The sequence below is a fragment of the Balaenoptera acutorostrata genome, chromosome 8 (assembly GCF_949987535.1).
Source record: "Balaenoptera acutorostrata chromosome 8, mBalAcu1.1, whole genome shotgun sequence".
Taxonomy (NCBI): domain Eukaryota; kingdom Metazoa; phylum Chordata; class Mammalia; order Artiodactyla; family Balaenopteridae; genus Balaenoptera; species Balaenoptera acutorostrata.
This window is the reverse complement of record NC_080071.1, coordinates 39,714,025-39,740,592: the sequence shown is the minus strand read 5'-3', so window position 1 is coordinate 39,740,592 and position 26,568 is coordinate 39,714,025. Positions and strand designations below refer to the sequence as shown.

Genomic DNA, 26,568 nt, shown 5'->3' with positions numbered 1-26,568 from the left:
AACAAAAAGATGAAATACATAAGATTAAACTTTAAAATAAATGTGTATCATTTACACGAAAAAAAAAGCACTACTGAAAGACACAAAAGAAGACTTGGACAAATCAAAAACATCTTATGTTCTTGGATTAAAATAACCAGCATCATAAAAATGTCAATTCTTCCTAAATTAATCTGTAAATTTAACCTGATCCCAATCAGTGTAACAATAAGAATACTTAAATTTTAGAAATAGACAATCTGAATCTAAAGTTTATATGTAAAAATACATAAGCAAGAATAGCCAGGAAAATTTTGTTTTAAGTAATACCAGCACGAGAAGGGCTTTACAAGTATAACACAAAACGCAGAAGCCATAAAGAAATAATTGGTGAATTTGTTTACATAATCAGAAATTTTATAGGAAACAAAACTATCTTACATAAACTAAAATTTGAGAAATAATGTATACAACATATATCAGAAGCCAATTCCTATAAATTTATAAGAAAAAAGACCAACTGTTCAATACAAAACAGGAGTATGTGGGGTAAAGGTTATGAAAAAACAGTTTACTAAAAAGGAAATACAGATTGCTCTTAAATGTATAAAAAAGACACCAATCCTCACCCAATTATACACTACATTAGATGCTATATTTCACTTATCAGACTGGCAAAACCCCCAAATTTTTATAACACAGTTACCAAGCATTGCTGGAGGGGCTGTAAATTGGTATAACCTCAATAAAAGGCAGTTTCACACTAATCAGTCAAAACAACAAATGCACATATTCCTAGCAATTCTAGTCCTAAGCACTTATCCTATAAGTACAAAATGATGTTTCTAATAGATTGTAGTAGACTTGAAGCAGACTAAATGTTTAGCATTAGAAGACTGGTTTATAAAAATTATATTTAAATAATGAAATACAATGCTGTCTCGTGTACTGTTCGTAAAAGATCTCCAAAATCTATTGTTAAGTGCAAAAAGTAATGTGTAGAACAGGGTACATGGCATGCTAATATGTATATGGGGAAAATTATATATATACACATAATTATATATATTATAAATATACATACACACGTACATACACAAACTCATATATTTGTAAATGCATAGACTATTCTTAGAAGGCTCTGAAGAGACTATAATCGTGATTGCCTCCTAGGAGAGAAATTGGATGGGTGGGGGTCAGGGAGAAAAAGAGACTTATTTTTCACTGTATATTATTTCATACTTTTGAATTTGATACTGTGTACATATATTACTCAGAAAAAAATATTTTTAGATTAAGAGGGTCAATATTTAAAACCAGTGAAACATTTGAAATAGGTTAGATCTCTGAGTGTAAGGACATTGACATAAAAAGGTCAAAGACCATGACAGATATCTCTATTTGAAGCCTCCTTCCCTCAAGAAGCATCAGCTAGACACTATAGCAAAATGGACTAAGAAATAGGAAACAGGATAAAATAGTCACAGACATTGAAAGAAAAGTGTTTGAGAAGGAAATCAAGTTTTCCAAAGGAAAAGATCAATATATTTAGCTATAAAATAGTTGTAAAACTTTGCATATCCATATTTGCAAAAAAACGTGACATTAGAAAAGATCAATATACTTAACATAAATCCAGAAAGAACAACATTCTAATAGAAAAATGATCAAAGAACATGAAGGGACAATTCCCAAAACAAGAAAATACAAATTTCCAGTAAATGTATTAACTTGTAATTCAGGAAGTGCAAATTAAATGAAGAAGAAATCTCTGCCTATACACTTAGAAAATTTTTTAAAAAATTAACACAATTCTCAGTGCTAATGGGAACATAAATTGAGACAGTATATTTGGAAAGCAGTTTGTCAATATGTATCAAGAGATTTTATAACTGATAATAAATTTGATACTGTGATTTCTACTTCCAGGAATTTCTACCAAGGAAGTAATCAGAGTGATAAAATGCTAATGTATCACAACATTTATATCTGATGGCAAAACAGAAGTCAATCTTCATGTTCATCAGTGTGTCAATGTTGTCAATGTCTCCTTCCTCCAGATTTAGAGCATTCCAATTAAGCCTCTTTCTTCCTTCAAGGTTGTTATTTCTAAATTATAAACATAGTAAAGAGAAGAAAAAAGAAGAAGTATCCTTTCAGTACTTTGTAGAGTACTGATAAGATACAGTCCAAAGTCCTTTGAATGAGTAAAAAGACTGTGATTTTGCATTGCCTTTCATTCTGCCCTTAATGCTCATCTTGGGTCTTCTGTCCCACACTTACTGAGCTGTTTACAGTACTCTCAACACTCTGGATGCTTTATGCCTCTGTACCTTTGCTCACGTTTCCTCTGCCTCTAGTGATGCCTGAGTCTGCACCTATTCACATGATCAACACACATTATCTTTCAAAAACCCAACTGAAGAGGAAAGTAAAATCCTGGACCACACCCTCTACCACCCCAGGTAGAAGTGATCACCCCCTCATTGTGGTTCCACTTTTTCTTTTAGTGCCTTATTTCATTTTGTAGTGCATATGTCTTCTTTGATAAGTAAACTGTAAACCACTTGATGTCAGAGAACTCTCTTATATTTTTATTTCCAGAGCCTAATTTAGAGACTAGCAAAACTTAGTAAATGTAGATTAAAAAAAGAAGGAATGAGTGGTTAACAGTATCAAGTACTACAAAGAGGGAAAGAGAAAGAAAATTCATTGAATATGATAAGTCGTCATTGTTAACTTTGAAAGAACTGTTTCAGTTGATTAACTGGGAGGCAGCAAGTAGTGAATGAATAGTGAACAAATAATCATTTCAAGTCTAGATGATTTTTTTCCCCCAAGCAATTGATTACTAAATGGAAGGGGAAAGAAAAGATAACAGCTTAAAAGAATTCTTTGAATTTTGGTTTTTATAAATAAATCGAAATTTAAGTATGTTTGTAGGCAAAGAAGAAACCACACCCAAAAGAAAATTCTAATGTCACATGGCAAGATAAGTCTGATCTTAAAATATGAATATTGTTAAGTGGTTCCACTGTTTATGCATCACGTTTATTATTGGTAACTTGGATAAGGAGCTTCTGTCGGTTCTGCCATTTTCCCAACCCCTTTCCCAGCCGCCCCCAAAGGAGGAAATGCTAATCAGATCAATGTAAAATTTCATGGTACCAGTCAGGCTCAGGGTCAGTGTATGTGAATCCTGTGGGTTTTATTTATCTTCTGCTTGCCTACTTGGCGCTAGGCATGTGAAACAAGCAGGCTTTCTCTTTCTCTTTTCCTAGTAATCTCATATGATTATTTCCATATCTGTTAACCTTATTATTTTTTGGCCACACTGAAGGGCTTGTGGGATCTTAGTTCACTGACCAGGGATCAAACCCAGGCAGTGAAAGCACAGAGTCCTAACCACTGGACCTCCAGGGAATTCCCATGTTAACCTTTCATTTTTTCCATCTGCTTATCTTCTGTATAATTTCTTCAGATCTGCCTTTAATTTACCAATAGTTTTATTCTATTGTGCCTAATATGTATTTTAACTAATCGAGATTTTTATTTTAACAGTTCTATTTTTTATTTTTTAAATTTTTATTGGAGTAGAGTTGATTTACAATGTTGTGTTAGTTTCTGCTGTACAGAAAAGTGAATCAGTTATACATATATATGTATCCACTCTTTTTTAGATTCTTCTCCTATGTAGGTCATTCAGAGTATTGAGTAACGTTCTATTTTTTATTTTTAAAAGCTTTGTTTGGTTTCTTTTCAAATTTGCCTGGTTTTATAGGCGAGCCTCTTAACTGATTACTCATCTTTTATATAATTTTTAAATTTTTTCAACATTTCATAGTTTTTTAAAATATTTTTTGTTTGGTAACTTGAATATTTGAGTATTTTGCCTATTGATTATGAACTCTCATTTAGTTGATACAGTATTAATCTGTGGGATACTCAAAGACTTAAACTAAAGATGTGTTTCTCCCAAAATCCTCTTCTGTGTGGAGCCTCATGCCACACTAGTGACCTGGGACCACTGTACCCCTTTTCAGGTCTCCAGCTTCAGGAGAGAGCTGATCTCCCTTAGTTCCCTCTCTTGTGCCTAGGCTGCTTCTCTGGGTGCTGGCAACCAGCATCAGGTCGGTTTGCCCTGGTGGTTTAACACTGCTGTGTTTTCTTTCCCCCATGTCCTGTGAACCCAGAAGCGCATGACATTCCTCCTCCTGTTTTCTTGTAAACCCCTTCCGATCAAGCTTTCTCCCATCATTCTGTCAAACCTGTTCTTCCTAAGGTTGCCAATAGCCTGTATGTTGCTAAATACAACTGCCTTTCCTCAGCCTCATCTTTGTTGCCGTGACAGTTAATTTTAGGGGTCAACTTGGCTGGGTCATAGTACCCAGATATTTGGTCAAACATTTTTCTGGATGTTTTGGTGAAAGTGTTTTGGGAGGAGATTTACATTTAAATCGGTGGACTTTGAGTAAAGCAGATTGCTCTCCGTAATATGGGTGGGCCTCATCCATTCAGCTGAAGTCCTGAATAGAACAAAAGACTAACGTTTCCCCCAACGAGGAATTCCACAGCAGAAGGCCCTGGGACTTGAACTGCACAATCAATCCTGCTTGGGTCTCCAGGCTACCAGCTCACTCTGTAAATTTCGGACTTGCCAGCCTCTGTAATTGTATAATCCAATTCCTTAAAACACATACAAACATCCTACCTATTGGTTCTGTTTCTCTGGGAACCCTGACTAATACACCCACCCTGTTAGTAGTATTAGACCGAGTTGATTATTCCCCTCTTTTTGAAATATTTCCTTACTTGATTTCTGACAATACATGCTCCTGGTTTTTTTCCAACCTCATTGGTTTTTCCCTTTAAGTCTCTTTTGTAGATTCCTCCTCATCTTCCCAGTCTGTAAATATTAGATCTCCAGAACTGACAGTTGAGTCTTTAGACCTCTTCTCTATACTTGCTCTCTTGTTAATCTCACCAAATCTCATAGCTGTGACATTATCTTTATGCTGATATACCAAAAAGTTCCAAATGTATATTCCTAGCCCAGAACTCTCCCTTTAACTCCAGACTCATATTTCCAGCTGCTTTATTCTAAATTTATGCTTATTATCTGATACATATCTCAAAGTTAACATTTCCAAAACCAAATTATTAAGCCCTCCTCCCTTTCCATCCCCCTCAAGCCAAACTGCTCTTCCCCACGATTTCCCCCTAGTATATAGAATATTATTGTTCTAATTGCTCAGGCCCCAAACCCATGAGTTATACCTGGATTCTTTTTTTTCCTGACCCCCCACATCTAATCAGTCATGGAATCCTGGGGCCCTATTTTTAACTTACAATCAGAATCTAGCCACTGCCTACCACCTGCTTCCCCCGCACTGGGACAGGCCACGATCACATCTGCCTGGAGTAGCAGCTCTCACCTCTCAGCTGGTCTCTGGGCTTATACCCTTCCCCGCAAGGCGTTCAGTTCTACACTCAGCAGCCAGAATGAGTCTTTAAAAGTAAAAGGCCTGGCTATCATCCCTCTGCTCAAAACCATTCAAAGCTTTTTCAAGTGGCTCAGAGGAAAAGCCTCAATCAATTCTCTAAAAGACCCAACACAATCTCTTTCCCTCTCACTCTATTCCCTTCCACCTCCCTGCCCTGGCAGATAGGGCTTCCCCTCAGGGGCTTTGATTTGTTGTTTCCTCTGCTTGAAATGCTTTTGCCACAGACTTCTGCAGAGTTTCCTCTTATACCTTCTGTAGTCTTTGTTCAATGGCTACCTTCTTTGTGACGCCTTCCTGGTTACTCTATCTAAAATCCAACCTATCTCCCATTCTCTCTCTGTCGTCCTTCCTTTACTTTTCTCCACAGCATTTATCTAACAGCTACACATTTTACTTCTTTATTGTGTCTGTCTGCCTCTCACTAGAGTATAAGTGCCGTGAGGATAAGAATTTTATTTTATTCACTGCTGTATCCTCAGTTCCTAAATACCATCCCTCACAATAGAAGGCACTCGATAAATATTGCTGTAAATACCCATTCTTGGCAAGGGTATGGGGAAAGATGCAATCTCTCACATTTGGGGAGGTAAGTATAATTTGGCGCAATATTTTTAGAGGTTTTTCGTTCTCCGGTGAGCCGTTCACTCACAGTGAATGCATTTGCACCTAGACCTGCTCAGCTTCGATCATTTTCGTTACCTGCCTGGCCCCTGCAGTCCGTTGAATTTTCTACCCCTGGCCCACAGGTACTTCTCATTTTGATCTTCCCTGAAATGACCCTCTCTCTGCTCGTGTAGCCACAGTAAGAATATTCAAAATTCTCCTTCAGGTAGCATGTTCTTTAGTGCCTCTTAGCCACTGTGTATATTGTTTCTTCTGCTTTTTCTCCCTTTTTCCAGCCTAGACACTGCCCACTCTTTCTTCTAGACACAGTTCAAGCATCAAAGCCTCCATGAAGCCTTCACTAGACACCTTGGCAGTGACTCTTCTCTGGGTCTCCACAGCATTTTTGTGTAGAATTTAATGATTAGTATGTGTCACATTGCACTGAGTGTTTGTTTGGGTTCCTGCCTCCCAGTGAGACTGAGAGCAAACTCATAATGTCCTCAACCTTGTCTCCAGCTCTCTGGCAAGAGAGCAAGGCTGGCACTACATTTTCGGTTGCATGAAAAAATAAATCATTGAATGTCTTTTCCCATGTTTCTGTTCACTTCCACTTTTTTTCCAACTAAAATGCTTAAAAGTTGCTTGTATGACATTAAAATGACCATGGAAGCATCTAAGCATAATTTCTGTGCAGACAGGACATGCAGGATCGTTTCTCAGGAGGGTAAGCTGAGCGCCAGCAGCAGCTCTTGTCCCGAATTTGCTGCCATACTTTACAATGAAAAAGTCTAAACTATAAGTGTTTTCATCTTAGGAACGATGAGAAGATACATTTATTGGCTTATTTGCCTACTTTTTTGTGCAAAAAGTTAGGTTTCAGAATAAAATGGTCAACTAGGACCCTGTGGCTCCCTTTCTTCAAGTCCCCAAAGGGAAACACGCTTTTTATTCCTTTCGTCCCCTGAATCTAAGATAATATTCATGAGGCATGAACCTAGCTTGTATAACATGTTTTGAGCGCTGATCCACAGTGCCAGAATCGAGTAACTCCACACCCTAAGAAGTGGCTCTAACCCAGGATGACACAATCTGTGTTTGTCAAATTGCCAATTTAAAAAAATTGTTTAAAGGCCCTTTGTTACATAATAATGTTTTATTCAGAAGGAGAGGAAAAGTTGGACTGATACAAAAGGCAGTTCTTTCCATTTTCCACTTTATCCCATAAGCAAATCGGTCCTTTGCTTTTTGTGTCGCTAGTGCCTACTCCAACTTTATGCAGTGGGCCTTCTCCCAAGCTGCCATTCAGCTGCTAAAGTCACAGCCAAGTTTTACCACCTCTCCAGAGCAGCTGGAGAGAGTGACAGAGTGAAAGGAGCCTGGACAATGGTTGGAGGTTATTTTCAAATGTGGTTTGTCCCTATTTTGTTCAAGAACACAGGATTTTTAAAAAAATGAACTAAAAGCAAAAAACCAAACACCCAGACAAGAGAGCCATTTCTGAGCATGGAAGAACTGAAGCTAGGATGGAACACTTTAGTCTCTGGCCTCAGATTTTGAGAGTCTAGAGCAAAACACATTGCTTGATCACTGAGGTAAATGTTGACTTTTGTAATCAGGCCGATGACTGGAACACATTGGAAAAACAAAAGTAAACCTTATGACTTGGACCAAGCTTGTTTTTAACATTCTTTTCTGTCTTACTAATAACTGGGACCTAGCCCCATATTGAAATATCATGTAACAGAAACTAAAGAACTTTCTCCATAACTTAACTAATAATACCTTTTAAATGAGACCTGATTCTTTCACTATGCAGATTAAACTTGACAATCAAGTGCTTTGTACCTCTTCAGCTTTGAATAAACTATTTTTAGATCTAAATTTTTTTAGGCCTATAATGCACATAATAAGTAAAAATATTCTGATTAAGCAAAATTGTATTTTTCTATCCTAATCATGAATAAATCGAAGAGTTTTTCTAGGCTAGGGTTTTTTTTTTTTTTCAAAACTTTTGGGTTTATTTACTTATTTATGGCTGTGTTGGGTCTTCGTTTCTGTGCGAGGGCTTTCTCTAGTTGTGGCAAGTGGGGGCCACTCTTCATCGCGGTGCGCGGGCCTCTCACTGTCGTGGCCTCTCTTGTTGCGGAGCACAGGCTCCAGACGCGCAGGCTCAGTAGTTGTGGCTCACGGGCCTAGTTGCTCCGCGGCATGTGGGATGTTCCCAGACCAGGGCTCGAACCCGTGTCCCCTGCATTAGCAGGCAGATTCTCAACCACTGCGCCACCAGGGAAGCCCATAGGCTAGGGTTTTAAAGGCACATCAACAAAACAGAAAATAGGGTACTTGAATGTACATTCTTAATATCCAATGATGAGACTGGAAGAAATTAACATTATAATTTTAATATTTGGGCAGGTAATAAAATATTTCACAAAAATTGTCTTTCCAGTGCAAGGTTTAGAGATGTACACATCCCGCAGTGACTATCTACTGTTTCTGTCAGCCTGGTTCTCCTCTCTCCCCTTTTGCTGGTAATGCCCCTGTGTCCTTTGGAGGAGAACACAGGATTTTAAAAAAAAGAACAAACACCCATGTATTTGGAGGAGACTTCCTCCCATGATGGGAGCTGCCTGTGATGACACCCAGTCCTCCACCCCCCAGGAGCTTGTTCTACTGTTCACAGTGCTTGAACATTCATATGACCCAAAGTATTAGCCACCCCTGATATTTTTCTACATGAACTATGCATCCGATGGAGGACGCACACCCAGTGCAACCTGGGGCTCTTCTCCTTGGAGCCTAAAACAGACTAGTTTGCTCTTGTACAGACTGAAGACAAGTCAAAAAGAAACAGGTTTGGGAGAAGGGGCTGAGAAAGATGCGGACTTTGCTTTGGTCTCTGGTTCTGGTCCCTGAGGTCCTCAGAAATGCCGTTCTTCCATCAGTGCTCTGGAGCTACCTCAGTGTTGTTCCAGAAAATCCATCACGCCTCCATCCCAATCCAGTTCAGATTGGCTTTGGTACTTGTAACCAAAGAGTTCTGACTCAGGAACACTTATTGGAGCACATATTGTATTGACATTTAGTGGTACTTATTGGAAGAAAATTTATTGGACAGAACTATAAAAACTGGCATAGCCAGTTTACTGTACTCTATTATGTAATGTATTGTATATTGCCAGAAGCATGTAAAACAATTTGCCTGAACAATTTGCCTTTAACTTGACCTCCTTTGTTAATCTCTATTACAAAGCTTATATTAATTAAGAGTGACAGTAAGTTGGTTGCTGAAATTAGGGACTTTTCCTTAGTCTGAAATTTTATTTCATTTTCTATCATTCAGAATACTTTTAAAGCACTATTGATATTCAAGAGAAAAACTTGTATTATGCCTAAATTATGCACCACATCTATTTACACACATACAGATGATACTGCGAGTATTCATAAACTTTGAGCTTATAGCAACTAGTAGTCAGGAGACCTGGACACTAGATGTTTTGTTAACTAAGTCTAGTGTTGGGTATATTGCTTAATTTTTCCAGGTCACAGGAAAATGAGGATGTTGGAATAGGTGGGTGTCTTCCAGCTTTAAAACCCTAAGATTCCACTAGTAGAAAAAGCAGTCAGTTCTGTTAGAAAAAGATTTTGCTGATTTTATAAAAAAATCAAACACTGCTTTTTACTCTTTCCTTTGGCCTGTTTACTAAAAACATTGTGTGAAAGTGTCATTAGGGGAAAAAAAACCCCACCTGATACAAATGAATGCAAACTATGTTGGCCTTGGAAAAAGTTCTGTTGTCTAAAGGACTCCAAATACATTGGCCTAGATGATGAACTAATAGGTGGCAAAACAAAACAAAACAAAGCAAACAAAACAAAACCCTGCCCTTAAAAGAGTTATTTATACAATTTCAGAACCATAAAAGTACATTTTTTAAAAATACCAGATCTTTTTAACTTCCTCAGTGAAAGAAGTTTTGAGCTTGGAATTAAAATGTCAAAAATTAATAAAATAAGTACTCAAAGTAATTTTTAAATAAAATTATTAAAGATTTTTCTTAAAAATTCACTAACGTATTAAGTGTACATTATTAAAATAAATGCTATATATCTTTAGATTTAAAAATACAGTACCTTGACAATTTTTCAAATATTGATTTTGAAGTGCTAAATACTCCCAAAGGCAAGAGTTGCAGAATGAATACTAGCTCAGTGCTGCAGGTTTGGCACCACCTCACAGCTTTGTGACTGTGGTTTGTTAGGCAATTTTGGTTGCAAAATATAGAAACCCAAACATGTGACCTCAGGGAAGAGGGTGTTGGGGTTTGTTCTTGCTTGTTTGGTTTGTAAAGAATATATATGTAACTCAGAAAAACTGAAATCTCAGCCATGATATCCGGCTTCCTTCCTAGGAATAACAGGAAAGTTGAACAACAAAGCTTCCTAGGAGGAGAGGAATGCCAATTGAATTGGGCTTTTTGGAGCACAGAATTTGAAGGCTATTCAGAACCCAGCGTATCAGTAGGACTTCTCATCCTGCTGGAGCATCCCAATCACCTGAGGAGTGTTTTAAACATACAGATTTTGAGGTCCCATCTGCAAAGGCTCAGGTCTAGTACACCTGGGGAAGTGCTGGGAACGCTTTGTTTTTAAAAAGATTCCAGCTAGATTTTGAATGCCCTGCTCTCTGGGTTGCCTGGGTTGCCTCTTCTCTTGGTGTCTGCTTCCTGAGCACACTACCAGTTGATTCCCTCAAGATTCTTTACTATAGGCTCAGTGCCTCACCTCCTTCAAGCCTTAGCTCAAATGTCAGCTTCTCAGTGAGGCTTTCCCTATTCCTGTGATTGAAAGTTGTACCCCAGCCCCTGGCACTTCCTAGTTCCCAGCCCTGCATAATGTTTATCCAACACTTACCACCTTCTAATACAATATTTGATTTACTTATTTATTGTTTATTGCCTGTCCCATTTACCAGAATGCAAGGTCCGTGCAGAATTTTTGTGTATTTTGTCCATACTGCATTCCCAGAACCTAAAACAGGAAATTCTTAATAAATATTTGTTGAGCAGATGAGTGAATGGATGTGTTCTGCTTAGTCATTGGCTGACATTATCTTCTGCTCACTGGTGATGTGTCAGAGCCCTTCTCACCCATGGCCACCATCTGTGCCTCCCTTTGGGTCCAGCTTCCCCAGTTGATTGTCTGATTGGACCAACCCTTTTTTCTTCTTCTTTTTTTTGGGGGGTGGGGGCCCACCACGTGGCATGTGGGATCTTAGTTCCCAGACCAGGGATCGAACCCTCGCCCCCTGCATTGGAAGCACGGAGTCTCGACCACTGGACCACCGGGGAAGTCCCTGGACCAGCTTTTTTGGATTGAGTTTTTTTCCCAGGTCATTTTTGAATGGGTGTGAATTGGCTGTTTAACAGGTCAGATGCCCTCCCAGGAGCAGTCCACAGAGGCACAAAAGAGAACTGCCTGGGGCCACCCCTTCAGCAGGGCGTGTGGGTGGGGCATTTTCCCGAAGAAGCCTATTTTGGTGCAGAGTGAGTGTTCAGCAAGTTCCCTGACCCTGCTGAGCTTCAGTAAGACTGCATTAACAGTGCAGGTCTGCCTTATCTCAGTGAGTTCTTCAGAAGTTCCAGAGAACGATGTTTGGGAAACATATGCACATAAAATATTAACTTATTATAAAAATAAAATGAAATGAATGTGAGACGTTATATAACTTCAGATGACATTTAAATATGGCATTTAATAAAAAGCCTAAGGGAAATTGTAGGGGAGAATTTAGGAATTTAAGAACGAGTTGCTTAAAGTGCTTTTGTGATTCTCCCCACCCCCGAGTCCTGAATGTCTTTCAAATGTTATTGTTATTTCACATTGATTTCTATTTGGCAGGGGATTCTGGTACATAACTTCCAAAGTGGTATTTAAGACGAATACATGCAAAGATCCACACTCAGTCTCCAAAAACAAATTGCACAAATACAGGTTGGAGGAGATATGGTTTTATAGGTGTGTATGTGTTAAAGTCCTAAGAAAGATTCGAGGGTTTTTGTTTGTTTTATGAACAGTGTGGGGTGGTAGAAAAATATTAATGTGATATCAAGCTGAATTTTGAAACATCATAAGAATGTAGAAAACTATTTCTCTCTTCTTCTCTGTATACCTGGAATACTGGACTCAGTTCTAGATGCCACATTGTAAGAGGCACTAGGGTATGTTTAGATGAAAGTGTATGGAGGAGATGAATGGGGCTTGTGTATGGAGGCTGGTGTGAGAAGGCACATGCTCTGGTTGCTGACTTCAGATGTTTAAAGGCTGTGTATGGAAGGGGAATTGGGCTGTTCTGTATTCAATACATCTGAGTACCAGATTCAGATTCACTGGGTACTTTAATACAATTGTATTCATACTAATGATAATGATTTAAGGTGTTACTTCCCCCTTTTAGAGTTGAGCAAACTCATAACTTGGAGCTGTTTTGTGCTTGTCCAAAGTCATACAGCTAGAAGTTACAGAGCTACGATCTGACCACACCACTTCGGAGTTCAATTCCAGTGGTGTTTTCTACTAATACCATCGTTACCTACCAAATCTACAAAAAGACACGTTTCAGTTCAAAGTAGGGACTAGCAGGGCTGTTCAAAGATGAATACTACTGTGAGGTAGTGAGTGGTTCCCTATCGCTCAAGAGTTCAAGCGTATGCTGGACAGCTACTTTGCAAGGATCTGGTTGTCCCTTCAATTTCTACATACATAAAGAAGGATATGTTTACCTTATTAACAAAGTACTAGAAATGAAGCCTAATCATAGAGCCAAAGGAACTCCAGAGGGGAGGCTTAGTGAATTTAAGTGATTGAGCTGTGTTCATTTAGTAGTTATTGGAAAATACAGCACCCAAACTTTGTTCTCTGCATTCATAGTCTAATGTGTTTTCTGTTGCAGCAGTTGCCCCTTATCTAATAACTGGGTCCACACTGTTGTGGAACAAGAGGGTATGGAAAGAGGAAGGGCAGGGATATTTGGTGAATTACTATAATAGATTCTTTGGCATGAACTTGCTTTATTAAAACAAGCCAAGAATGCGAGTGGTAATAGGAGAGGGTTTAAAATGATAAACAGAGAATGCCACATGGTAAAGGAAGGAAGAACACAATACTGTGGAAGGTTAAGTAAGAAAGGCAGGGACTGTGGATTGCACTGTATTTCCCTCTTGTTGAGTAGATGTTCAACATCTATTTGTTGGAATGAATAGTGACATCAGTACTTGAACAAATATTTAAAGAAAACCTTCATAGTGCTGAGTACTGTGCTATGTCTGAGAGCCAGAAATGAACTAGACAAAAATCTCCATCCTTTTAAGGAACTCACAGTCTAGTAAGAAAAGACCACCAAGCAAAGCAATGGGAAAAAAGAAAGTGCTAAGGTTTATCATAGAGAATAGATCAAAGTTTCCATGAAAGCAGAAAAGAATGAATAATTCAGCGTAAGTGTGTGGGGTGAGGATGTGAGGGTGGAAAAAGGACAGGATGTCAGGGAAGATTCCACGGAGGAAAAGATGCATTATCTTTATTATCTTGAAGGAGACTGGAAGTTCACCCGGTTAAATGAGGGATGAATTTCAGATGGAGGAAAATATACAAAGGCCCAGAGACAGAGCCTGTGTGTGAGATGTGGTGGGAATTAAAGCTGGAGGTGAAGATCTGTGGATCAGATCATAAATGTCCTTGGATATCACGGTAATTGCTTGAAACTGATTATCCAGGTGGAAAGCCTTTGAAGAGGGAGGCTCTGTGTTTTTGGGGCATTCCTAGCAATCCTTTGGAACACAAGCAGAAGTGAAATTAGCAAGGCTTGACCTAAATGGTGGCAGAGGCTGATGTAGTGGAGACCTTATCAGTCATAGAAATAAGAGGAAATATTAATCCTTGGGATTTTCGTCAGAGAACTTTAGCAGAGAGAAACTTAGTTGCCTAGTTGTTGGAATGGTAAATTTTTTTCCCTAAAGAAATTAGGTGATACTGAACTGAGTGGCACAGTGAGTAATAAGTAAGGCCTGAGATTGGGAACACATGCTGCCCTGAGCCTGTGTGTATTAGCTGATGACTCTTTTGAACTGAATTCAGGAAATGACATAAAAATGATTTGCGCAAGAAAATTGGAAGAACAAGGACTCTGAAGTCACTACATTTGGAGAAAAATAACTAGTGTTGGTGAAGATGGGGAAGTAGCCATTATCAGAGGGCCATTTGTGGATAAATTTTGGACTATCCAATGGAAAGATCCCCAAAGGAAAACAAATGCCCTGAATCCAGCTCTTCCTCACTACAACCCATTCCCCTGCAGTTGCCTTATCCTTCAGACACCTCACACATCTCTGTGTGGGAGATCCATCTCCTGGCATGTCCTGGCAGTGGGTACTTGGGGGTAAAGGAATCCCAACAAACCCAGGATGACAACGTTAGAATTTTGAAAATCTTGGAGACTATATACTCGAACATACATATTTCAGTATGAGGACAGAGAAAACAAATGACAGGCAAGGCGTCAAGGGGAGGGGGTGTCCTTAAGTCCAGGCTTCCCGACTCTAGGCCCAGTTCTCCTTCCATAACCCCACGCTGCCTGTGGGCTTGGGAGCTGGAAGCTCGGCGGGTGGTGAGGAGATCGGGGTCCGCCTGGTGGCGTCGGAAGCCCCCTCCTCGCCCAGCCCCCAATCCCCAGCCTCCGTGGGACTCCCAGCCCCGCCCCCTCCAGTGCGGGCGGTGTCGCTGCGCCGCCGCTAACCGGGCGCGCGCGGGGCAGCGCGGACGCGAGTCGGGCCGAGGGTGACGGGAGGTCGCCGGGCCTCCCGCGCCGCCGCCCCTTGCCTGACGCACGGAGGGGCCGGGACGCGATTTGCCGCGAGTGACTGGAGCCGCTGCCGCCGCCACCGCCGCCCGGGCCCGCTCCGCCCTCAGTCCGCCTTCCTCCCGCCTCGCCCTCCGCCTCCGCTCGCGCCTTGCTCGCGTCCCCGCGTCCTCCCCACCGCCCCGGAACGGCGGGCCGCCAGCGCCAGCGCCAGCCAGGTGAGTGTGGCCGCCGCGCGGCCCGGGCGGCAGGAGCGCGCAGGCCCAGCGGCCGGGCAGGGAGCGCGGGCGGGCGGAGGCGGCGGAGGAGGCGGCGGCGGCCGCGGGCCCGGCTTTCTTCCCCAGCGCGGGCCGCGCGTCTGAGGGAGGGGCGCCCCCGCCCCGCCGCAGCCCCCGCCGCAGCCCCCGCCGCCACCGCAGACAAAGCACCAGAGGTGGGAGCCCCGCGGGCGGCTCCTGCCTCCGCGCCGCCTGCCGGGTGCGGTCGCGGCCCGCAAAGCCCGGGCGGCCCGCGCGTCTCCTTTCCTGACCGCCCTTGTTCATTTCTGGGTGAAAAGGACCCGAATAGTGCAACAGGTACAGGCGTTAATCCTTATTTTCCGGCGGGTCTTGTCCACCCGGCGTGCGGGGACCAGATGTGGCGCCCGGCTCCCGGGCGAACCCCCGTGTCTAGCGCCCGCGGCTCGCTCCTTTGTGTGGCCGCTGACCAGCCCTGGCCGGCGGGTGGGGGACGCCCGCCCGAGGCCCCCGGGCTGCACCGAGGCTCCTGGACGCCTCCCTCGGGGCGTGGGGCTTGGCTTCTCCCGGGCCTGCTGGCTGTTAACATCCCTCCAGCCTTTGGAGGAGTCTCAACGGGAAGGGAGAGCGAGTTGGCAGGGTTATCTGGCTGTGTATTTATTTTTGTATGTGAGGTAGACTAATATTGGAAAGGAACCGCAGTCTGGCCGGCTCTTGAGGGTTCCTGTGGCATTTCACCCTGGGATGCACCGTTTGGACCTGGCTGCTGCTGCGACTGCCGCCGTGGTTCTCTTCTTGGTGCTTTGACATCTTTCTCTCTTACACAGACATCACCCAAGAAGTTGGAAGCGCTGTTGAGGGAGTAACTCGATACAGCTGTTTGACAGGTCGCCTCTTTCTTCGCATTTTGTCTGTGCCAAGTATACGCACCATGCATGCTAGCATAGGTTGGCAGACCCTCAAATTAAGATCACCGCTCAAAATACCCCCATACTGGGAAATAGTAACCCGTAGTTTTTACTGTGGCTTGATGAACCTTATTTGCTTAGACGTGAGAAACTTTTTCTTCCCCCCAAGGAAGAATACAAAATAAAGAACAATTTATCTTTGTTTACATACCTTGGGTCATGCTGTTACCTAGCTGGTTTCATTGGTATGCTATTTTAGTATAACAATACTAAATGGAAGGAAAATATCTGCCTTCTGCTTTGAGCAATAAAGTACTTCTTTGTTCTAGAACCAGGAAGCTTTTATACATAATACTTTGTGTGGACAAAAGTTAGTGACTGTCTTTACCCCATGACCAAATTCAGGAAAAAATTCCCAAAGTACTTAGAAAGCATTACACAACTCTATAGATTGTTTTTGTATTCCAAATTTGAGGAAATCATTTTGTTGTATATTTATTCAAACAATCTAGACTAAATTTAACCTTAAAAATTGGGCCTACTCTGTAAATTCCCCAGCATTAGGGAATGAATTGATTGCACTTAAAAGAGTTTACCAAGCATTTTAACTCCTGTGAATAATAATTGGAAGGATCTGGTGATGGACCTAGAATCTGACAGCAGAATGCAGAACCTGCAAAGAGGTAGAGGTTGCAAAGTTCCATCTACTTGTGTTTTAGTTGATTGATAGGCATGTCTGAAAACTAAATGTCCACTAATTTAAAAACAAAATACTGTATTTTGCCCTTTTTTTTTTAATGTACTGTATAAAGACTCCTTGAACCTCTCTCTACTCCCTAAAAACAAACGATATTAATAAGGACTTTTGAAGAAATAAAATAATACCAAATTAATCTGATCTGCAGAAAGTTTCTCTGGCATAATTAGTAGTTTCACTTTACTAAAAATACCATTCATCTGTGTAACATCTAACTTCAAAGAGCTCTCATAGCTGTTACAAGCAGCAGGAACAACCTCCTGAAAAAAGTAGGATATTAACTATTAAAAAGTAGCAGAGGGACTTCCCTGGTGGCGCAGTGGTTAAGAATCCGCCTGCCAATGCAGGGAACACAGGTTCGAGCTCTGTGGGAACAGAGCTCATGTGGGAAGATCCCACATGCCGAGGAGCAACTAAGCCCGTGCGCCAAAACTACTGAGCCTGCGCTCTAGAGCCTGCAAGCCACAACTACTGAGCTTGCATGCCACAACTACTGGAGCACAAGCGCCTGGAGCCAATGGTCGGCAACAAGAGAAGCTACTGCAGTGAGAAGCCCGCGCACCGCAATGAAGAGCGGCCCCCGCTAGCCGCAACTAGAGAAAGCCCACGCGCAGCAACGAAGACCCAACATGGTCAAAATTAAATAAAGTAGCAGAAACTTAAATTTCTAGAATAGTTTTCTTTTATTAAAATGTAACTCATATACTGTAGAATTCACTTTTTTAACATGTACAATTTAGTAGTTTTAGTGTATTCACAAGGTAGTGCAAACCTCATCACTAATTCAAGGAACGTTTTGAACATCCTGAGGGGAAACCCTTGTACCCATTAGCTGCCACTCCCGTTCCCCTTCATCCGCACTTGGCAGCCACCAGTCTACTTTCTGTCTCTTCGGATTTGCCTATTCTGGACATTTCATATAAATGGAATCACAGAATATGTGGCCTTTTGTGTCTTCACTGAGCGTAATGTTTCCAAGTTTCATGCATGTTATGCATGTATCAAGATACTTCCTTCTTATGGCTGAATAATATTCCACTGTATAGATATGCCATATTTTGTTTATCCATTCGTCAGTTGATGGACATTTCAGTTGTTTCCACTTTTTTGGCTAGTATGAGTAATAATGCTATGACCACTCATTTACAAGTTTTTGTGTGGACATGTGTTTTCGATTTTCTTGGGTATATAATTAGCCGTGGAATTGCTGGGTCACAAGGTAACTGTAACTGTTTGAGGAACTGCCAAACTATTTTCCATAGCTGCTGCATCATTTTACATTCCCACCATCAAAGTATGAGGGTTGCGTTTTCTCCAACACATGTCAAAGTTGTCTTTTCGAAGATAGCCATTCTAGTGGGTGTGAGGTGGTATCTTTTGGTTTTCATTTGCATTTCCCTAATGGCTAATGATGTTGAGCATTTTTATGTTCTTATTGGCCATTTATATATCTTATTTGGAAAAATGTCTGTTTAATTTATAGTAGTTTCTTTTTTTTTTTAATGACCTGGCTATTGTAAATAGTGCTACAGTGAACATTGGGGTGCGTGTGTCTTTCTGAATTATGGTTTTCTCTGTGTATATGCCCAGTAGTGGGGTTGCGGGGTCATATGGTCATTCTATTTTTACCTTTTTAAGGAACCTCCGTACTGTTCTCCATAGTGGCTGTATCAATTCCCATTCCCACCAACAGTGCAAGAGGGTTCCCTTTTCTCCACACCCTCTCCAGCATTTGTTGTTTGTAGATTTTCTGATGATGCCCATTCTAACTGGTGTGAGATGATACCTCATGGTGGTTTTGATTTGCATTTCTCTAATAATTAGTGATGTTGAGCAGCTCTTCATGTGCCTCTTGGCCATCTGTATGTCTTCTTTGGAGAAATGTCTATTTAGGTCTTCTGCCCATTTTTGGATTGGGTTTTTTTAATTTTGAGCTGCATAAGCTGTTTATGTATTTTGGAGATTAATCCTTTGTCCATTGATTCCTTTGCAAATATTTTCTCCCATTCTGAGGTTGTCTTTTCATCATGTTTGTAGTTTCCTTTGCTGTGCAAAAGCTTTGAAGTTTCATTAGGTCCCATTTGTTTACTTTTGTTTTTATTTCCATTACTCTAAGAGGTGGATCAAAAAAGATCTTGCTTTGATTTATGTCAAAGAGTGTTCTTCCTATGTTTTCCTCTAAGAGTTTTATAGTGTCTGGTCTTACATTTAGGTCTCTAATCCATTTTGAGTTTATTTTTGTGTATGGTGTTAGGGAGTGTTCTAATTTCATTCTTTTACATGTAGCTGTCCAGTTTTCCCAGCACCACTTATTGAAGAGACTGTCTTTTCTCCATTGTATATCCTTGCCTCCTTTTTCATAGATTAGTTGACCATAGGTGCGTGTATTTATCTCTGGGCTTTCTATCCTGTTCCACTGATGTATATTTCTGTTTTTGTGCCAGTACCATATTGTCTTGATTACTGTAGCTTTGTAGTATAATCTGAAGTCAGGGAGTCTGATTCCTCCAGATCCATTTTTTTCCCTCAAGATTGCTTTGGCTATTCAGGGTCTTTTGTGCCTCCATACAAGTTTTAAGATTTTTCATTCTAGTTCTGTAAAAAATGCCATTGGTAATTTGGTAGGGATTGCATTGAATCTGTAGATTGCTTTGGGTAGTAGAGTCATTTTCACAATATTGATTCTTCCAATCCAAGGACATGGTATATCTCTCTGTCTGTTTGTAGCATCTTTAATTTCTTTCATCAGTGTCTTATAGTTTTCTGCATACAGGTCTTCTGTCTCCCTAGGTAGGTTTATTCCTAGGTTATTTTATTCTTTTTGTTGCAGTGATAAATGGGAGTGTTTCCTTAATTTCTCTTTCAGATTTTTCATCATTAGTGTATAGGAATGCAAGAGATTTCTGTACATTAATTTTGTATCCTGCAACTTTACCAAATTCATTGATTAGCTCTAGAAGTTTTCTGGTGACATCCTTAGGATTCTCTGTGTATAGTATCACATCATCTGCAAACACTGACAGTTTTACTTCTTTTTTTCCAATTTGTATTCCTTTATTTCTTTTTCTTCTCTGATTGCCCTGGTTAGGACTTCCAAAAGTATGTTGAATATTAGTGGTGAGAGTGGACATCCTTGTATTGTTCCTGATCTTAGAGGAAATGTTTTCAGTTTTTCACCATTGAGAATGATGTTTGCTGTGTGTGTATCATATATGGCCTTTATTATGTTGAGGTAGGTTCCCTCTCTGCCCATTTTCTGGAGAGTTTTTATCATAAATGGTGTTGAATTTCGTCAAAAGCTTTTTCTGCATCTATTGAGATGATCAGATGGTTTTTATTCTTCAGTTTGTTAATATGGTGTATCACATTGATTGATCTGTGTATACTGAAGAATCCTTGTATCCCTGGGATAAATCCCACTTGATCATGGTGTATGATCCTTTTAATGTGTTGCTGGATTCTGTTTGCTGGTGTTTTGTTGAGGATTTTTGCATCTGTATTCATCAGTGATATTGGACTGTAATTTTCTTTTTTTTGTAGTATCTTTGTCTGGTTTTGGTATCAGGGTGATGGTGGCCTCATAGAATGAGTTTGGGAGTGTTCCTTCCTCTGCAATGTTTTGGAAGAGTTTGAGAAGGATGGGTGTTAGCTTTTCTCTAAATGTTTGATAGAATTCACCTGTGAAGCCATCTGGTCCTGGACTTTTGTTTGTTGGAAGATTTTTCATCACAGTTTTAATTTCATTACTTGTGATTGGTCTGTTCATATTTTTTATTTCTTCCTGGTTCTGTCTTAGAAGGTTATACCTTTGTAAGAATTTGTCCATTTCTTCCAGGTTGTCCATTTTATTGGCATAGAGTTGCTTGTCGTAGTCTCTTAGGATGCTTTATATTTCTGTGGTGTCTGTTGTAACTTCTCCTTTTTCATTTCTGATTTTATTGATTTGAGTCCTCTCCCTCTTTTTCTTGATGAGTCTGGCTAAAGGTTTATCAATTTTGTTTATCTTCTCAAAGAACCAGCTTTTAGTTTTATTGATCTTTGCTATTGTTTTCTTTGTTTCTATTTCATTTATTTCTGCTCTGATCTTTATGATTTCTTTCCTTCTGCTAACTTTGGGTTTTGTTTGTTCTTCTTTCTCTAGTTCCTTTAGGTGTAAGGTTAGATTGTTTATTTGAGATATTTGTTGTTTCTTAAGGTAGGATTGTATTGCTATAAACTTCCCTCTTAGAACTGCTTTTGCTGCATCCCATAGGTTTTGGGTCGTTGTGTTTTCATTGTCATTTGCTTCTAAGTAGTTTTTGCTTTCCTCTTTGATTTTTTCAGTGATCTCTTGGTTATTTAGTAACGTATTGTTTAGCCTCCATGTGTTTGTGTATTTTACGGTTTTTTTCCTGTAATTGATTTCTAATCTCATAGTGTTGTGGTCACAAAAGATGCTTGATATGATTTCAGTTTTCTTAAATTTACTGAGGCTTGATTTGTGACCCAAGATGTGATCTCTCCTGGATAATATTCTGTGTGCACTTGAGAAGAAAGTGTAATCTGCTGTTTCTGGATGGAATGTCCTATAAATATCAATTAAATCTATATGGTCTATTGTGTCATTTAAAGCTTGTGTTTCCTTATTAAGTTTCTGTTTGGATGATCTGTCCATTGGTGTAAGTGAGGTGTTATAGGCCCCCACTATTATTGTGTTACTGTTGATTTCCTCTTTTTTAGCTATTAGCAGTTGCCTTATGTATTGAGGTGCTCCTATGTTGGGTGCATATATATTTATAATTGTTATATCTTCTTCTTGGATTGCTCCCTTGATCATTATGTAGTGTCCTTCCTTGTCTCCTGTAACATTCTTTTTTTTAAAGTCTATTTTATCTGATATGAGTATTGCTACTCCAGCTTTCTTTTGATTTCCATTTGCATGGAATATCTTTTTCCATCCCCTCACTTTCCGTTTGTATGTGTCCCTAGGTCTGAAGTGGGTCTCTTGTAGACAGCATATATATGGGTCTTGTTTTTATATGGGTCTCCATTCAGCGAGCCTGTGTCTTTTGGTTGGAGCATTTAATCCATTCACGTTTAAGGTAATTATCGATATGTATGTTCCTATTACCATTTTCTTAATTGTTTTGGGTTTGTGTTTGTAGGTCCTTTTCTTCTCCTGTGTTTCCCTCTTAGAGAAGTTCCTTTAGCATTTGTTGTAGAGCTGGTTTGGTGGTGCTGAATTCTCTTAGCTTTTGCTTGTCTGTAAAGCTTTTGATTTCTCCATCGAATCTGAATGAGATCCTTGGCAGGTAGAGTAATCTTGGTTGTACGTTCTTCCCTTTCATCACTTTAAGTATATCATGCCACTCCCTTCTGGCTTGTAGAGTTTGTGCTGAGAAATCAGCTGTTAACCTTATGGGAGTTCCCTTGTATGTTATTTGTTGTTTTTCCCTTGCTGCTTTCAGTAATTTTTTTTTTGTCTTTAATTTTTGCCAATTTGATTACTTTGTGTCTCGGCATGTTTCTCCTTGGGTTTATCCTATATGGGACTCTCTGCGCTTCCTGGACTTGGGTGGCTATTTCCTTTCCCATGTTAGGGAATTTTTCTACTATAATCTCTTCAAATATTTTCTTGGGTCCTTTCTCTCTCTATTCTCCTCCTGGCACCCCACAATGCGAATGTTGCATTTAATGGTGTCCCAGAGGTCTCTTAGGCTGTCTTCGTTTGTTTTCATTCTTTTTTCTTTATTCTGTTCCACAGCAGTGAATTCCACCATTCTGTCTTCCAGGTCAGTTATCCGTTCTTCTGCCTCAGTTATTCTGCTATTGATTCCTTCTAGTGTATTTTTCATTTCAGTTATTGTATTGTGCATCTCTGTTTGTTCTTTAGTTCTTCTAGGTCTTTGTTAAACATTTCTTGCATCTTCTGGATCTTTGCCTCCATTCTTTTTTCCAAGGTCCTGGATCTTCTCACTATCATTATTCTGAATTCTTTTTCTGGAAGGTTGCCTATCTCCATTTCCTTTAGTTGTTTTTCTGGGGTTTTATCTTGTTCCTTCATCTGGTACATAGCCCTCTGCCTTTTCATCTTGTCTATCTTTCTGTGAATGTGGTTTTTGTTCCACAGGCTGCAGGATTTAGGCTGCAGGATTGTAGTTCTTCTTGCTTCTGCTGTCTGCCCTCTGGTGGATGAGGCTATCTAAGAGGCTTGTGCAAGTTTCCTGGTGGATGAGGCTATCTAAGAGGCTTGTGCAAGTTTCCTGATGGGAGGGACTGGTGGTTGTAGAGCTGGGTGTTGCTCTGGCAGGCAGAGCTCACTAAAACTTTAATCCGCTTGTCTGCTGATGGGTGGGGTTGGGTTCCCTCCAGTTGGTTGTTTGGTCTGAGGCGACCCAACACTGGAGCCTCCCTGGGCTCTTTGGTAGGGCTAATGGTGGACTCTGGGAGGGCTTACGCCAAGGAGTACTTCCCAGAACTTCTGCTGCCAGTGTCCTTGTCCTCACGGTGAGCCACACCCCCGCCTCTGCAGGAGACCCCCCAACACTAGCAGGTAGGTCTGGTTCAGTCTCCTGTGGGGTAATTGTTCCTTCCCCTGGGTCCCGATGCACACACTAGTTTGTGTGTGCCCTCCAAGAGTGGAGTCTGTTTCCCCCAGTCCTGCAATCAAATCCCACTAGCCTTCAAAGTCTGATTCTCTAGGAATTCCTCCCCCGTTGCCAGACCCCCAGGTTGGGAAGCCTGACGGGCTCAGAACCTTCACTCCAGTGGGTGGACTTCTGTGGTATAAGTGTTCTCCAGTTTGTGAGTCACCCACCCAGCAGTTACGGGATTTGATTTTATTGTGATTTTGCCCCTCCTACCATCTCATTTGGCTTCTCCTTTGTCTTTGGATGTGGGGTATCTTTTTTGGTGAGTTCCAGTGTGTTCCTGTTGATGATTGTTCAGCAGTTAGTTGTGATTCCGGTGCTCTCACAAGAGGGAGTGAGAGCACGTCCTTCTACTCTGCCATCTTGAACCAAATTCGTAGTTTGTAAGTTTATGTTTTCACACGTATTTTCTCATTTAGTCTTTGAAATAACACTGTAAAATGTTTATCCCTATTTTAATGCTAGGAAACTAAGGTTCAAAGAGGTTAAATAATTTGCTCATTTTTTAACCTTATGGAGTTAATAAGAGTCAGGGTCTGAATGTAAACTCAGGTCTTCTGACTCTGCTTCCTGCATTCTTGCCACTTTATGAGGCATACAGAAGTTAAACTGTGTTTGCAGATTTGCTTGGCTAATCATTGACAGAGTAGGGGGAAAATAAATGAGACCAAACAACAACAAAAAGCAGGTGTTGTGGCCACACTGCCTCATGTTCTCCAGGTTTTGTTATACTTTTTCGAATAAATTCTTTGATTTCTCCTGTCCTAATAAGGTAGATATGATTTCCGTATTTTCTTTGGGGAAACAAACCTAGTAACAGCTTCTTACTGGCATAGCTAATTCTAGAACCCACTGTTCACTGAGTCATCGCACTGTCTGTTCCCTTGGAGCTTCCATGTTCTCTATTTTTCCCACTAATTTATACCCTTTAACCTTAGAGTAATTGAATAATTTCACAGTTTTCATAAACATTAAGATATTTCTGGGTTACGCAAATTAACTTTTATTTTTGAACAGGGCAGTTTGCCAGATTCACTTTGAAGTGCAGGATTACTAAGGTATATATTTCAGTTTTTATGTGCTACTTACTCTGTATCAGACATAGCAGGTTTGTGAAATTCTCAGTTCCCTAGAGGGTAGGTAGAGGCCACATGTTATTTATTCATCTTTGCATATCCATTGTCTACCATTGTGCTCAGACATGTCATAAGAGGTACTCTAACCTTTGTTGAATGAATGAATACAAATGCATTTTTTAATAGCCAAAAAAAAAAAATTTCAATAAATATTATCCGGTACGCTTTCTTAGAATAAAGGCAGTACAAATTCTAGATAAAGAAAATATTTCTTATCCCTGGCATATGACCTAAAAAATAATAAATGATAAAAATTAGAACTTGACTTAAAACAACACTGTCTTATGGAAGGAAGTACATGTTCCATCCTGGGATTAAAAAAATAGGCTCTAAGTACCTCGTGGGTGGCACAAGTGCTTGCTTAGCTCAGTGCCCACATGTAGGATTGTACCCTAAGTGTTTGTTAGATAAATGAATGCCCAATGAGTGAATAAAAGAATTAGTTTTCACTATAACAAGTAGAGGAGATACATCAAATGGCTATTAGACCCTACTTTTCATTTGTGTATTTTAATTGTCAAATATGATATATGTTAATCATAAAAATTCAAATAATACAGGAGTATATAGAGTAAAAGTAAAAAATCTCACTTCACTATTTGTCCCCTTCCCTTCCTTCACCCCAAAGACCAATTCTGTCCCAGGTAACCTTGTTAACAGTTTGGGGTTTATATTTCCAAACCTGTATCTTTGCGTTTATGTGTATATATGTACAAATACACACTGAATACACCTGTATGCCATACTTAGTACATACATGTGTATTCAGTGGTTTTTCTTATATAAAAGAGATGATACTACACATAATTCTTTGTTTTTCACTTAAATTAAGACATTTGCCTCTATAATCACAAAGGATAAACATAATATTTATGTCTCACTTTTAGTTTACTATTCTTGAGTGGTTTGGTGTCAAGATTAAGCTAGCCTCTAAGAATGAATTGGGAAACTCTCCTTTTTTCCTCTGTGCTCTGGAATAGTTGAAACTGCCCTGTAAACATTTATTGGCAATCACCTGGCAACCTTGCAGGGAAGGAAGAGATCTGGGACAACCTTTCTGATTTTTCCTGTTTTTATTGTTTTATCAAGGTTTGGCCCTTATTTTCTGTTACATTTTTGGTAAACAAGTCCTTCCCCCACACATGTCCCTTCCCCCAGCTCTGATGAGTAAATTGACAAACGCAAATGATTAAATGAATCGATGGATACAGGAGTATATACGCTTTTCTCTTAGAGAGATCCGAGGTAGGGTCCTGCTCTTACTAATTGTATAACCTAAGCAAGTTACTTACCTTTTTCAAACTTCTGTTTCCTTATCTGTAAAATGGTAATAATCTCTACATCACAGAAAACTTGAAAGTATTAAAGGAGATGTGAGCTAATATATGAAAAACCTCTGTTGTTGCATCTAATAAGAATGAAAAAATTTATAACACTAATCTGTAATATGCTATACAAATGTAAATTTGTCACTGAGGTTACTGTAAATTGTTTTAGCCTAACAAGAACAAATTTAAGGAGAAAGGATGGTGACGCCAGGGACACTTTCCACTAATAAATTGGAAGGATCTATAAAAATTTCCAGGCCATTTAGAATTTAATTTTGGTAGACAGTTATTTTTAAATACTTGTATGCTTTTGAGGCAGGATAGTAGGGGAAAGTAGTAAACAGACCTGGATTAATTTTGCATTATCACTTATTAGCCTTGTGACTTTGGATAAATTAATTTCTCTCAGTAAAATGGGATAAATACACCTACTTTGTAGGTAGTCATGAGGAAAGAGGTTAATATAGTGCTTGGCATCTAATAGGTGTACAAATTGTTAGGTTTTTTTTCTTTTCATGTAATGAGTGCCCAACAGTGATGAACATGAGGTATTGGGTTCTGTTATTTTAAGGCTGTGTGATGTAGTGGCAAGAGTCCTTAAGTTACAGTTTTAGCGTAAGTATTACAC

At 40.0% G+C, this 26,568-nt stretch overlaps 1 protein-coding gene across 5 annotated transcripts in view; it reads left to right on the top strand.

The window, feature by feature from the left end:
• Positions 1-26,568, top strand: part of SESTD1 (SEC14 and spectrin domain containing 1) — a 216,507-nt gene that overhangs the window by 66,411 nt on the left and 123,528 nt on the right. The window contains exon 1 of one of the 5 annotated variants that reach the window (XM_057551167.1): positions 14,868-15,164. The exons of 2 other annotated variants lie outside the window; for them this stretch is intronic. The gene's annotated coding sequence lies outside the window, so the exon portion shown is untranslated. Of the gene's footprint in view, positions 1-14,867; positions 15,165-15,395; positions 15,522-23,223; positions 23,380-26,568 lie in introns of those variants that run through there. 2 more of the 5 variants (XM_007190392.3, XM_057551168.1) reach the window with 2 other exon arrangements.